We start from the raw sequence: 14516 nt of genomic DNA on the forward strand, positions 1-14516 counted from the left end.
GGCACCTTTTTACTTTTTATTTAGCAACATGGACTCACTAGATTGCTGAGAGTCTCCCTAAATTGCTAAATCTATCCTGGAAACTGTGATCCTCTTGTCTCAGCCTCCCAAGTACTGAAATTACTGGCATGTGCTACCACTTTCAGTTTGAGGTCGACTAAGACAGAGGATGAGAGTTAATATATTCTCTCATCCATCTAATTCTGGGTCAGTTGATTAATTTTTTTCTCCTTATTATGCATTATGTATTTCTATTCTTTGTCTAGTAAGTTTTTACTAGATGTCAGCGCAACTTTGAAAGTTGTTCTTGTACCAAGTGTGGTGGCACATGCCTGTAATCCCAGTACTAGGAGGCTGAGACAGGGGGTTCACAGTTTCAAGGACAGCCTCAGCAAGTAGTGAGATTCTTTTTTTGTGTGTATGGTACTGGGGGTAGAACCCAGGGGCTTTCTATCTCCGGGCTATACTCCCAGCCCTATTTTATATTTTATTTGGAAACAGGGTCTCACTGAGTTGCTGAGAGCCTCATTATAGCCGAGGCTGGCTTTGAACCTGCGCTATCCTCCTGTCTTAGCTTCCCAAGCACAGGGATTACAAGCATGTGCCACCACGCCTGGCCAAGTAGTGAGATTCTTGGCAACCCCGTGAGACCATGTTTCCAAATAAAAAATCAAAAGGGCTAGGAGTAAAATACCCCTGGCCTCAATCCGCAGTTTCTGGAGGGCTGGAGACCTGAGCCCTTTTCTTTCACTCCCCTTTGCTCTGTCCCTCCAATGGGGCAACGGTGTGGTGCACTGGGCAGCAGCAGTTTCTCCCAGGTGAATGTACACCCTGCCAGCTGAGGCTCTAACTTCTCTCCCTTCAGGGACCTCTTGGAGGGGAAGTTCTATGGGACAGCAGTTGAGAGTCTCAGTTGCGATGCTCCCTGACATGACCTTAAGCCCCCCTTTGACTCCTCTGACCTCTGCCCCATAGGATGGGTTCCCCTTTCTTTTCTCTCTTTGGTGGAAGTCCTTTTTTTTCTCCTTGACTCGGGCATTGAGGCTTTCTCAGCTCACCATCATTTCATCAAACAGCAAGCTGAGATTCTTATGATTCCTCCAGCTGAGCTCTCCTGTGGGTCACAGGCCCCCAGCCCCCATTTATCTCCCAGGATGTAGCCCCTTTCATACCAGGAAAGTAAAAGGGTGCTCAGGTATGTTCCCCAGGTGGGGCCCCTCTCCCATCAAACTCAGCAGAGGGACAGAGTTGCCCCCTTTCTGTCACAGATGCAGGGAGAAGGCTGCGAAATAGAGATAACCAAAGTCTCTCAGGGTGTGCCCCTCTTAAGGTAAAGAGGGTGCTCAGTTTCGGTGGTTGTGCTTCCCTCTGGCATGCAGAGGGTACCCAGGTCCATTCTTATGTCCCTGACCCTCTTACCTGCTAACCTCCATGCACTTCTGATATGCATCTTGGCTAATAAGGAAAAGTTAAATCCTGATGACCTATGGAAGAAGCATCTCACTCTGGAGAGTCCATACTCCTCCTTTTGAACATGCATCTTGCTCTGTTTCTTGCTTTCCTAAGTCTCAGCTAATAGATGGCTGGCTGGCTTTCTGCTCTCTCTCTCTCTCTCTCTCTCTCTCTCTCTCTCTCTCTCCTTCTATCTCTGTTGCAATACTGGGGATTAAACCCAGGGGCATCCAACCTCCAAGCTACACCCCCACCCTATTTTACTTTATTTTATTGGTACTGGGGGGTGGAACCCAGGGGCTTTCTACCTCCGGGCTACATTCCCAGACCTATTTTCTATTTTATTTGGTGAGATTTGGAAATCGGGTCTCACTAAGTTGCTGAGAGCCTCACTAAGTAGCTGAGGCTGGCTTTGAACCTGCATGATCCTCCTGTCTCAGCCTCCCAAGTGCTGGGATTTCAAGCGGGCGCTGCCACACCCAGCTGCCCACCCTATTTTTTATTCTTTATTTTGAAGCAGGGTCTCATTAAGTTTCAGAGGGCATAAGTAGCTGAAGCTGGCCACGAACCTGCAATCCTCCTTTCTCAGCCTCCAAAATACTGGGATTACAAGCATGCACCACCACGCCTTACTAGTGGCTTGCTTTTTTTTTTTTTTTTTTGGTACTGGAGGTGGAACCCAGAGGCTTTCTACCTCTGGGCTATACTCCCAGACCTATTTTATATTTTATTTGGAAACAGGGTCTCACTAAGTTGCTGAGAGCCTCACTAAGTAGTTGAGGCTGGCTTCGAACCTGTGTGATCCTCCTGTCTCAGCCTCCCAAGTGCAGGGATTACAAGTGTGCACCACCACGCCCAGCCTTGGGGGCTTGCTTTAAAACTAACATTTTGCTGGGCGTGGTAATGTACACTTGTAATCCTAGTACTTGGGAGACTAAGACAGGAAATTTTGTGAGACCCAGTTTCAAAATAAAGAGTTAAAAATAAGGCTGGGGGTATAGTTCAGAGGTTGAATGCCCCTGAGTTCCATCCCCAGTACTGCAAAAAAAAAAAAAAAAAAAAAAAACTAAACTACTAAACTAAACATTATTTCTTTCTTCACTTTTTTTTTTTTTTTTTTTTTTTTTTTTTTGGTACTGGAGATGGAACCCAGAGGCATTCTACCTCCAAGCTGCACCTCCAGCCCTATTTTTTTATTCTTTATTTTGAAACCGGGTCTTACTGAGTTGCAAAGAGCCTCACTAAATAGCTGAGGCTGTCCGCGAACCGTGATCCTCCGGTCTCAGCCTCCCAAGTGCTGGAATTACAAGCGTGCGCCACCACGCCTGCCTTACCTCCCCTTTTAGTAAGGAAAACGCCTGTACTTCCATAAGAGTTATAACAAGAAGGCTTTTGGCTATATTTTTCTTCTCTTCTGTTATTCTTCTGCTTATACTAATATAGTTTTGCTATTGAAGTTTGTTTAGAAGTTTATTATTTTAGTCAATACTAGCTGAAATGTGAACAGGCTTATTTGAGACTGAAACCAAAGGAAAAATTGTTTCTCTTTAAAATCTAAACTGCTGTGAGACTTAAATAGATAAGTGATTTTAATTTGTTTGTTTGAAACATTTAGGTTTTCTTAAGATATTGATCTACTCTTGGTAACATTTTATAAAACTAGTCCAAGTTGGGCCTGGTGTCTCAAATTTGTAATCCCAGTAATTGAGAGGTTGAGACAGGAGGAAGGATTTGGGTTCACAGACAACCTCAGCTACTTACTGAGACCCTCTGAAACTTAGACCTTGTTTCAAAATAAAAGAATAAAAAATAGGGCTGGAGGTGTATCCTGGAGGTAGAAAAGCCCTGGGTTCCATCCCTAGTACCCGCCCCCCCCCCCCCACACACACACAGAGCCAGGCATGGTGGTATATGCCTATAATCCCATTACTCCAAGTACAGAGACAGAAGGATCACAGATTTGAGGGCAGACTCAGCAGGAAATGAGACTCTCAGCAACCTAGCAAGACCCTGTTTCTTTCTCTCTCTCTTCTTTCTTTCTTTGTTTCTTTCTTTCTTCCTTCCTTCCTTTCTTTTTTTTCTTTTTCTTTTTCTTTTTCTTTTTCTTTTTCTTTTTTTTTTTTTGTGGTCTGGGGATGGAACCCAGGGGCATTCGACCTCCGAGCTACACCCCCTGCCCTATTTTTTTTTTTTTTTTTTTTTTTTTTTAGTACTAGGGAATGGAACCCAGGGGCATTTTACCTGGTTTGTGCAACATAGATGTATCTGGAAGACATTATGCTAAGTGAAAGAGAAACAGCCACAGAAAGAAACACAGTATCCACCCCCAGTGCCGGCAAAATAAATAAATAAATATAAAATAGGGCTGGGGATGTAACTCTAGTGCACACTTGTAATCCCAGAATTTGGGAGGCTGAGACAGGAGGATCACAGGTTCACAGGCAGCCTCAGCTACTTAGTGAGGCCCTTTGCAACTCAGTGAGACCCTGTTTCAATAATAAAGAACAGACTGGCATGGTGGCGCAGCACACTTGTAATCCCCGTGCTTGGGAGGCGGAGACAGGAGGATCGCGCAGGTTCGAAGCCAGCCACACTGGCTTGAGACCCTGTTTCCAAATTTTAAAAAATGTATAAAATAGGTCTGGGAGTGTAGCCCGGAGGAAGAAGGGCTTCCAGGAACCCCAGTACCACCAAAATAGTAATAAAATAATAAATAATAATAATAATAATAATAATAATAATAAATAAAGGGCAGGGAGTGTCGCTTGAAGGTAGAATGTCCCTGGGTTCCATCCCCAGTACCACACACACAAAAAGAATAAAACATAGGGCTGGGGGTGTAGTTTAGAGGTAGAATGTCCCTGAGTTCAATCCTCAGTTCCACAAAAAAAAAAAAGTGCCACCTATGATCCTCCTGTTAGGTTTAAAGAAATGGGCCTCCATGCCCAGCTTAAATATAATTTCTTTTTTTTTTTTCGGGTCTGGGGATGGAACCCAGGGGTATTCGACCTCCGGGCTACCCCACCCCCCACCCCTATTTTTTATTCTTTACTTTGAAACTGGGTCTCACTGAGTTGCAGAGGGCCTCACTAAGTAGCTGAGGCTGTCCGCGAACCGTCATCCTCCAGTCCCAGCCTCCAAAGGTTTTTTTTTTTGTTGTTGTTCTTAGCTTATTTTTTTTTAAAGGGGTTCTTTTTTTTGTCTTTTTTGGAACCGGGATCGAACCCAGAGGGCCACACCTGCAAAGTAGGCGCTTTGCCACTGAGCTACATCCCGGCCCCTGAATAAAATTTCTTTTTTTGTGTGTTGTGCTGGGGGTTGAATCCGTGGGCATTCTACCTCTGAGCTATACCCCTATTTCCAAGTGCTGGTATTACGAATATGGGCTATTACGCCTGCCTGAGTATGAGTTTTGTGTGTGGTACTGGGGATTGAACCTGAGGGCACTCTATCTCCGAGGTAAAACTCCAGCCCTATTTTACTTATTTGTATTTTGAAACAGTCTCACTAGATTGGTAAGAGTCTCATTACTTGCTGAGGGTGTCCTCAAACCTGCAATCCTCCTGTCTCAGCCTTCCCTGAGTACTTAGATTACAAATGTGTCCTACCATGCCCAGCTTAAAGCTTTTTGTAGATAGGAGCTTCGTTTGATTTGTTACCCTCACTTCTGGGTATATAGCAAAAGAAAAAAAAATTGGCCAAGCATGGTGACACACTTTTGTAATCCTACTTGAGAGGCTGAGACAGGAGGATCGCAGGTTCGAAACCAGCCTCAGCTGTTTAGTGAGGTCCTCCGCAACTTTGTGAGACCCTGTATCAAAATAAAGAATAAAGCTGGGAGTAGTGGCACACACGTGTAATCTCCGCGCTTGGGAGTCTGAGATAGGAGGATCGCACCGGTTCAAAGCCAGCCTCAGCTACTTAGTGAGGCTCTCAGCAACTTAGTGAGACCCTGTTTCCAAATAAAATATAAAATAGGGCTGGGAGTATAGCCCAGAGGTAGAATGCCCCTGGGTTCCATCCCCAGTACCACCAAAAAACAAAAACAAAAAACAAAATAAAGAATAAAAAATAGGGAGTCAGGCGTGGTGGCGCATGCTTGTAATCCCAGCATTCCGGAGGCTGAGACAGGAGGAAAGAGGTTTGCAGACAGTCTCAGCTACTTAGTGAGGCCTTTTGCAACTTAGTGAGACTTTGTTTCAAACTAAAAAAAAAAAAAAAAAAAAAAAAAAAAGGCTGGGGGTATAGCTCAGAAGTAGAATGGCCCTGGGTTTTCCATTCCCTAGTACTAAAAAAAAAAAAAAAAAAAAAAAAAAAAAGGGACTGGCAGTATAGCTCTGATGTAGAATGCACCAAAACCAATGAAATTGGATCTCAAAGCTATTTTTGCACTCCCATGTTCATCGCAGCATAATTCACAACAGCCAAGATATGGAATACAGCATGTGTGTCCACTGACAGGTAAATGATAAAGAAAATAATATACATATATAACGAAATTTTAATCAGCCTTAAAAAGGAAGAAAATCCTGTGGTTTGTGCAACATAGATGTATCTGGGGGACATTATGCTAAGTGAAAGAGAAACAGGCACAGAAAGAAGCAGTATGATCTTATTTGTATGTAGATTCTAAAACACTGAAACTCTTTTTTTTTGTATTACTGGAAATTGAACTCAGAGATGTTCTACCTCTGAGCTACACTCCCAGCACTTTTTAGTTTTTAAATTTTTTTTTGGTGGTACTGAGGTTCCTGGAAGCCCTTCTACCTCTGGGCTACACTCCCAGACCTATTTTATATTTTTATTTGGAAACAGTGTCTCTTAAGCCAGGGAGGCTGGCTTTGAACCTGTGCGATCCTCCTGTCTCTGCCTCCCAAGCACGGGGATTAGAAGTGTGAGCCACCACGCCCAGCTAGTGTTTGTTTTTTGTACCAGGAATTGACCCTATTGGCACTCTACCTCCAAGCTACACCCCCATCACTATTTTATTTTATTTTATTTTATTTTATTTTATTTTTGGTAGTACTGGGGATGGAACCCGTCTACTTCCGGGCTACACTCCCAGACCTATTTTTTTTATATTTTATTTGGAAACGGTCTCTTAAGCCAGTGCGGCTGGCTCCGAACCAGCGCGATCCTCCTGTCTCCCCCTCCCAAGTGTGGGGATTACAAGCGTGTGCCACCACTCCCGGCTTTATTTTTATTTTGAAACAGGGTCTCGCTAGGTTGATGAGAGTGCTACTACTTGCAGATACTGTCCCTGAACTTGTGATCCTCCTATCTCAACCTCCCAAGTACTGGGATTACAGGCTTGCACCACCATGCCTGACTATTAATTTTTTTTTTTTTTTTGTACTGGGAATGGAACCGGATGCGGATTGAGGCTGTATTGATTGTTAATAAGAGCTATATAAGAATAAGCCCTCATACTTAGGCAAAACAATAAAATCCTTTTCTGAGTCTCTAAGCTGTCAGCCAAGAGCTGCAGCCAATATTGACCTTGGTCAGCTAAAAGTTAGCTGTTAACCTAGCTAAACATAGGATGTTAAAACAAACACTAAATTCTCACAGTAGATTTGATTAAAGTGAAGAGAACCCAGCCAGGTATGGTGGTACATGCTTGTAATCCCAGCTTTCGGGAGGCTGAGACTGGAGAATCACAGTTCGCGGACAGCTTCAGTTTCTTAGTGAGGTTCTTTGCAACTCAGTGAGACCTAGTTTCAAAATAAAGAATAAAAAATAGGGCTGGGGAATGTAGCTCGAAGGTAGAATGCCCCTGGGTTCCACCCCTAGTACTGCAAAAAAAAAAAAAAAAAAAAAAAGTTAAGAGAACACTATATTAATTACCAAGTACACAAAAGAGTTATAGCCCAAAAGCCTCCATACTTTAAAGACAAGTTTTCAACATAATAATTTCTAGCAGATAGAGATAGAAAAAGGTTAAAGCCGGGCATGGTGGCGCACGCTTGTAATCCCTGCGTTTGGGAGGCAGAGACAGGAGGATCGCGCAGGTTCAAAGCCAGCCGTGCTGGTTTAAGAGACCCTGTTTCCAAATAAAAATATAAAAATAGGTCTGGGAGTGTAGCTCGGAGGTAGAAGGGCTTCCAGGAACCCCAGTACCACAAAAAGAAAAAAAAAAAAGAAAAAAAAAAGAAAGAAAGAGGTTAAAAACTTCCCAAGGACACAGGTGTATGGTACAGGCCTTCTCCAAAGCGGGCACATACCATGTAACCCTTGACCTTGTTAACCAAGTAACACTTGATCATAAATCTAAGAAGAAAGGCTTGTACCATGGAGATAATTGGTGGACCTGCGCCTGCAATGCATCAGGGGAGTTAAAAAGACTATTGGCAGCTGGGTGTGGTGGTGCACGCTTGTAATCCCAGCATTTGGGAGGCTGAGACCAGAAGATTGTGGTTTGCAGAGAGCCTCAGCTACTTAGTGAGGCCCTCTGCAACTCAATGAGGCCCGGTTTCAAAATAAAGAATAAAAAAATAGGGCAGGGGGTATAGCTCAGAGGTCAAATGTCCCTGGGTTCCATCCAGAAATGAAAAAAAAAAAAAAAGACTCTTGGCCAAGCAGGATGGGAGGAAGGAGATAATGAAACCTTATAAAAACTGTTTTGTATAGAAAAAAACCAAAAACCAAAAAACTTCAGTGTCTTACTTTCAAGGCACTCCACTGGGTCCCGCTGATACAGTGCTTTGATGGTCTGTCCTTTCTTTCTACCTTTGTAATAATAAAACTTGCTTAAGCTTGCAGCAGTATAGTCCTAGCTATTTTTTCTAAACTAAGAACAAGAACCCACGTCAACATCTCCAACCATTACAGATCCCAGGGGCATACTATCTTCAAGTCATACCCTCATCCCTGTTTTTTATTCTTTATTTTGAAACAAGGTCTCACTGAGTTGCAAAGGGCCTTACTAAGTAGCTGAGGCTGTCCGAGAACCACGATCCTCCTGTCTCAGCCTCCCAAATGCTGAAATTACGATAGTGTACCACTGTGCCCAGCTTTATTTTAAATTTTGAAACAAGGTCTCACTAAGTTTCTGAGGCTGGTCTTAAACCTGCTATCCTTCTGTCTCTGTCTCCCAAGTACTAGGATTACAGATGTAAGCCATGACTTCCAGCCTTATATACAGTGTGTGTGTGTGTGTGTGTGTGTGTGTGTGTGTGTGTGTGTGTGTGTGTTACTGGAAATGGAACCCAGGGGCATTGTACCTGCGAGCTCTACCTTAGCCCTTTTTTTTTTTTTTTTTTTTTTTTGGTGGTACTGGGGGTGGAACCCAGAGGCTTTCTACCTCCGGACTATACTCCCAGACCTTTTTTATATTTTATTTGGAAACAGGGTCTCACTTAGTTGCTGAGAGCCTCACTAAGTAGCTGAGGCTGGCTTCAAACCCGTGTGATCCTCCTGTCTTAGCCTCCCAAGCACAGGGATTACAAGCGTGTGCCACCACGCCCGGCTTATTTTTATACTTTTTTTTATTTGGAAACAGGGTCTCTTAAACCAGCAGAGGCTGGCTCCGAACCTGCGATCCTCCTGTCTCTGCCTCCAAGCGTGGGGATTACAAGCATGCCCTATCATGCCCAGCTATTTATTTATTTTGTGGTACTGGAGATGGAATCCAGGGGCATTCTACCTCTGAGTGACACCCCCAGCCCTAATTTTTTATATTTTTATATATATTTTTGGTGGTACTGGGGATGGAACCCAGGGGCCTTCTACCTCTGGGCTACACTCCCAGACCTATTTTATATTTTTTATTTGGAAACAGGGTCTCTTAAGCCAGTCTCCGCCTCCCAAGTGCAGCGATTACAAATGCATAGTCCTATTTTTTATTTTTTATTTTGAAACAGAGTATCACTGAGCCAGACTCCCAGCCCTATTTTTTATTCTTTATTTTGAAACAGAGTCTCACTGAGTTGCAAAAGGCCTCACTAAGTAGCTGAGGCTGTCTGTGAACTGCATCCACTCTGCCCAGTTTGTTTGTTTGTTTTGGTACTGGAGATTGAATTTAGAGACTTTCTACCTCCAGGCCAGGCCCCCAGATTTGATCTTTATTTGGAAACAGGGTCTCAGTAGATTTCTGAAAGCCTTGCTACATTGCCAAGACTGGCTTTGAATTTGTTTTTTTTTTTTTTTTTTTGGTAGTACTGGGGTTCCTGGAAGTCCTTCTACCTCTGGCCTACACTCCCAGACCTATTTTATATTTTTGAAACAGGGTCTCTTATGCCAGCGCGGCTGGCTTCGAACCTGCGCGATCCACCTCCCAAGCGCGGGGATTACAAGCGTGCACCACCACGCCCGGCTCTGGCTTTGAATTTGTGATCCTCTTGTCTCAGCCTCCCAACTATTGGGATCATAAGCATGTGCCACCTGATGTTTGTATGCATATTGGAAAGGAGTTAGTTAAAATGAAAAGGTTGAGCCTGCATGGTTTATGCCTGTAATCCCAGTACATGGGAAGCTGAAACAGGATGTTTTCAGTTTCAAAGCCAGCCTCAGCAATTTAATAATGCCCTCAGAAACTTAGTGAGACCCTATTTCAAAATAAAGAATACAGCCGGTGTGGTGGTGCACAGTTGTAATCCCAGCATTTGGGAGGCGGAGACCAGAGAATCGTGGTTCACGGAAAGCCTTAGCTACTTAGTGAGGCCCTCCGCAATTTAGTGAGACCCTGTTTCAAAATAAAGAATAAAAAAAAAATTAAAAAATAGGGCAGGGGGTGTAGCTTGGAGATAGAATACCCCTGGATTCCATCCTCAGACCCACAAAATAAGTAAAGAAAGAAAAAAAAAAAAAAGAAAGGAAGGAAGGAAGAAAGGAAAAGAATAAAAAATAGGGCTGGAGCCGGGCGTGGTGGCGCTGGCTTAAGAGACCCTGTTTCCAAATAAAAAAGTATAAAAAATAGGTCTGGGAGTGTAGCCCGGAGGTAGAAGGGTTTCAGGAACCCCCAGTACCACACACACACACACAAAAAATAGGGCTGGGGGTGTTTCTTGAAGGTATGCCCCTGGGTTCCATCCCCAGTGCCATGTGTGAGAGAACGCGTGTACACACTGGAAAGATTGATAATGTTGAGGCCCTAGACAGAAGCGAATGGGAAGCTATAATGATAACATAAACTATAGGCCAGATGTTCCCATTGCTTTGGAGCAAGTAGGAAAATAAGGTTAATTTAGGAGAGGAGGAACATCCTTCCCTTTGAGATTAGAAGGAAGATTCTTAATTTCAATTCTGAAACTGTGTACTAAATTTGGTATTAATTGCAGTGTGTATGTGTGTGTGTGATATGATGGAACCCAGGCACATTCTACTTCTGAGCTACAACCCCAGACCTATTTTGTATTTTTATTTTATTTATTTATTTATTTTTTGTGGTACTGAGGATTGAACCCAGGGGCATTCTACCTTCAGGAAACACCCCCAGCCCTATTTTTATTATTTGGAAACAAGGTCTCACTAAGTTATGGAAGGCCTCACGAAGTAGCTGAGGCTGTCAGAGAACCTGCGATCCTCCAGTCTGTCTCCTCAGTACAGGGATTACATGCGCCTTCACCCGGGCTCAAGGAAGACTTTGATTAATCTCTTTGGATTTTAGATTTAGCTCTTTTTTGGGGGAGGAGGGGTTTTACTGGATATTGAACCCAGTAACACTCTACCACTGGGTTAGTCTCCAGTCCCTTTTTTTTTTTTTATTTCGAGATTAAAATAGGCCTAAATAGCCCAGGCTGGCCTCGAATTTATGATCCTCCTGCTTCTGTCTCTGTTTTTCCAGTGTCTGGGATTACAGGCATGTGCCCGGCTAGATCTGGCTTTTATGAACTTAATTTCGGTAAATAGCTTAATGTGTCTGATTTTTTATTTGAATTTATCAATCGTCACTGAAGAATTTCAAAGATAATTCCAATGAGTTTTTTCTTATGAGTACCAAATGAGATAACGTCTTGTGTAAACGTCTTGCAAACTTTTGGCAAATAGTGTTATGCAAAGCGTTAACTATTAATTTTCAGTGTCAAGTGATTTTTAACAAAAAGCTTCTTGAAAAATTGGTGTCCTGTCCCCTGCCTCTTCCCGGAACAGTGAAGGTGGGTGGGGACTGAAGCTACGCTTTTACCTTCTTTTGTCTTTTCGTGAGATGAGAACTGTCATGGCGCCTTCAAGAAGAAGAAGCCCTTCCCTCCGTCCAGCACAATCACTGGGGGCACCTGCACTGGGCGGGTGGTGGACAGCGCCAGCCCCACTGGGGCCCGAAGAGACCCAGCTCCCGGCCAGGCGCCCGTCGGGCGGCGCAGGGGGCGGAGCCGGGCCCGGGCCCGCGAGCGCCTCCGCGGCCCCGCCCCCGCCGCCCGTCCAATGGGAGCCCGGCAGCGGCGCGGCGCCGCCCCGCTGTTGGTCGCGCGCCGCGAGGGCGGGGCCCGCAGTTCGGTTGCGCTGCGGAGCGCAGCTGTGAGGGAGTCGCGGGGATCCGGGCCGCGGAACCCCAGCTGGAGCGGAGGCGCAGGCTGCGGCCGCGGGGTCGGGAGGTGAGCCGCGGCGAGGCCGGGCCGGGGCTCGGGTCGGGGGCGGGACGGGCCGGCGTGCGCGGGCGGCCGGCTCCCTCGGCGGCCGGGCCGGGCCGGGCCCGCCGGGGCGAGGCCGCCCTCTCGGCCTCCTCGGCGTGGCGGCCGGAACGCCGCGGGCGCGGGCTGGAGCCGCGGCGTTCGCTTGGAACGCGGCTGGGGAGGCGGGGCGCGCGGGGCGGCGGCGCGGCCTGCGGAGCGGAGCGCGGCCCGGCCGGCCTGCTCGCGGGCGGCGCGCCGGCGGGGGCGTGGCCTGCAGCCTGACGGCGCCGCCGGCCTGTGAGGAGGTGGCCGCCGCGCGCCCCCCGCCCGCGCCGGGCCCAGCCCGGCGACCTGTTGGAGTGAGACATTCTGAGGGCCTCCTCCCTCCCGCGAGCTTCTATTTCCGACCGGACAGTCCTGCGGGCCTCTGAAGCCTGCGGTCGGCTCAGGGTGAGGGCCGCCCAGAGGCCTGTGGCTGTGGGCTGTGGCGGAGGAGTTGACACTCGGAGGGCTTGCGATCTCAAAACGAAAGTCCCGGAGAACAACTTAGAATGAGCGGCTCTGCGCCAGAGTGCACATCCGATGCACCTTAGTGTGGCTGGAGGCCGTGAGGACATTGCCCTTACCAACGAAATGAGTTTTTCCATGTGTCATCTTACTAAACGTCTCCACAACCCTGAAGCTCTACCCGCAGTGTTGCAAAGGTTTCTTCATCAATAGGAGGAGTGCTGGAGGATCTTGGCACTGCCCTCATTTTTCTTACTGGGACAAGATTGGGAGGAGACATTGCACATTCCAAGGGCATCTGTGCCTTTGATGAAGGTTTGGCTTCTCCTATGGTGCCCTAGGTCCAGAAGTTTTTTTAGATTCTATTAGGGACCGCCTTTCTGTATTAGAATTCCACTGGTATGTCCTATTCTAATCTAGCTGTAATTTTACTTAAAAATTTAAACGCTGTGAGTATAGCTGCTTTAGATAGTAACTGATACAGCCATTCCTACTATTTTCTTAGTTGCTTTTCAGGGGAAAAAGAAGAAAATGATCTCTAACCCAGCTTCTGTGTCAGATTACTAAAACATGCAGTTACTGTAGTAGTAGCTTTCCTGGCTGGTATTGAATCTCTCTAAGATAGGCAAGGACCTAGAAATTAATACGGAGAAAGAATTTCTTGCCAGAATTTTTTTCTGTAGTGCTTTGTTGGTCCTTCATATATACCAGATCATCTCATAAAATTCTCCTGACTTGAGTTGAACATAGTGTAGGTTGGAGGAGAGATGGATAGAATTGGGCATTAGAGAGTTCTAAAAGATTGATGTTAGCAGGGTGTGGTGGTGAACACTTGTAATCACAGCATTTGGGAGGCAGTGACAGGAGGATTGCAGTTCGCCAACAGCCTCAGCTGCTTAGTGAGGCCCTTTGCAACTAAGTGAGGCCCTGTTTCAAAATGAAGAATAAAAAGTAGGGCTGGGGGTATAGTTCGGAGGTAGAATGCCCCTGGGTTTCATTCCCAGTACCACCAAAAAAAAAAAAAAAAAAAAAATGATGTTGATTCTGACATTCTGAACTGTCTTAGAAGAACAACTTTTACTTTCCACCATATCACTTTCATACTGGACAGCATTCCTTAAGCACAGTACACACAGTTCAGTGCCTTCACAGCCTTTGTTCTTAGAGCTGTGGAATAATATTCAGTGGTTGTCTTGTGATTCTGCACAGGTTGATGATATTTAGTTTTTTTCCTTCAACTGTTCATGTTCCTCCAGAAATGTTGTACTATATACGTAACATATACTTTTTCCTATAAAAGCTATATCTTGAGCTATTTGTACTTTTTTTTTTTTTTTTTTTTTTTTTTGGTGGTACTGGGGATAGAACCCTTCTACCTCCAGGATACACTCCCAGACCTATTTTATATTTTTTATTTGGAAACAGGGTCTCTTAAGCCAGTGAGGCTGGCTTCGAACTTGTGCGATCCTCCTGTTTCAGCCTCCCAAGCACAGGGATTACAAGCGTGCGCCACCATGCCCGGCGAGTTATTTGTACTTGAAAGAAATACCTGTGTAGAACTTTTTTCAGAACTTTTGAGCAATGTGAATGCAATGAAATCTGGAAACTTAAAGTACTGGGACTAAGCTGGGTGTGGTGGTGCACACTTATAATCCCATTATTTGGGAGGCTGAGACAGGAAGATCACAGGTTTTCAGCCAGCCTCAGCAACATAGTGAGGCCTTCTGCAACTTAATGATATTCTTTTTCAAAATAAAAAATAATAGAGTTGGGTGTGTAGCTCAGAGGTAGAATGCCCCTGGGTTCAATCTCTAGTATCCCCTGCACTCCTCACACAGTCCTAGAACTGCCTTGGATTTGTGGTTCCATAAGTGTGGAGAGCTCATTTACTTTGTTCACCTTTGCATCTCAAGCACCTGTCCAGTGTGTGACTTGAAATAAGTGCTTACTAAACATTTGTTGATGAGTGAATGAAAAAAAATGTTGCTAAACAGTACCCATTTGCTC

This window comes from Muscardinus avellanarius, assembly GCF_963383645.1.
Source record: "Muscardinus avellanarius genome assembly, chromosome: 15".
In the NCBI taxonomy this organism is placed as follows: domain Eukaryota; kingdom Metazoa; phylum Chordata; class Mammalia; order Rodentia; family Gliridae; genus Muscardinus; species Muscardinus avellanarius.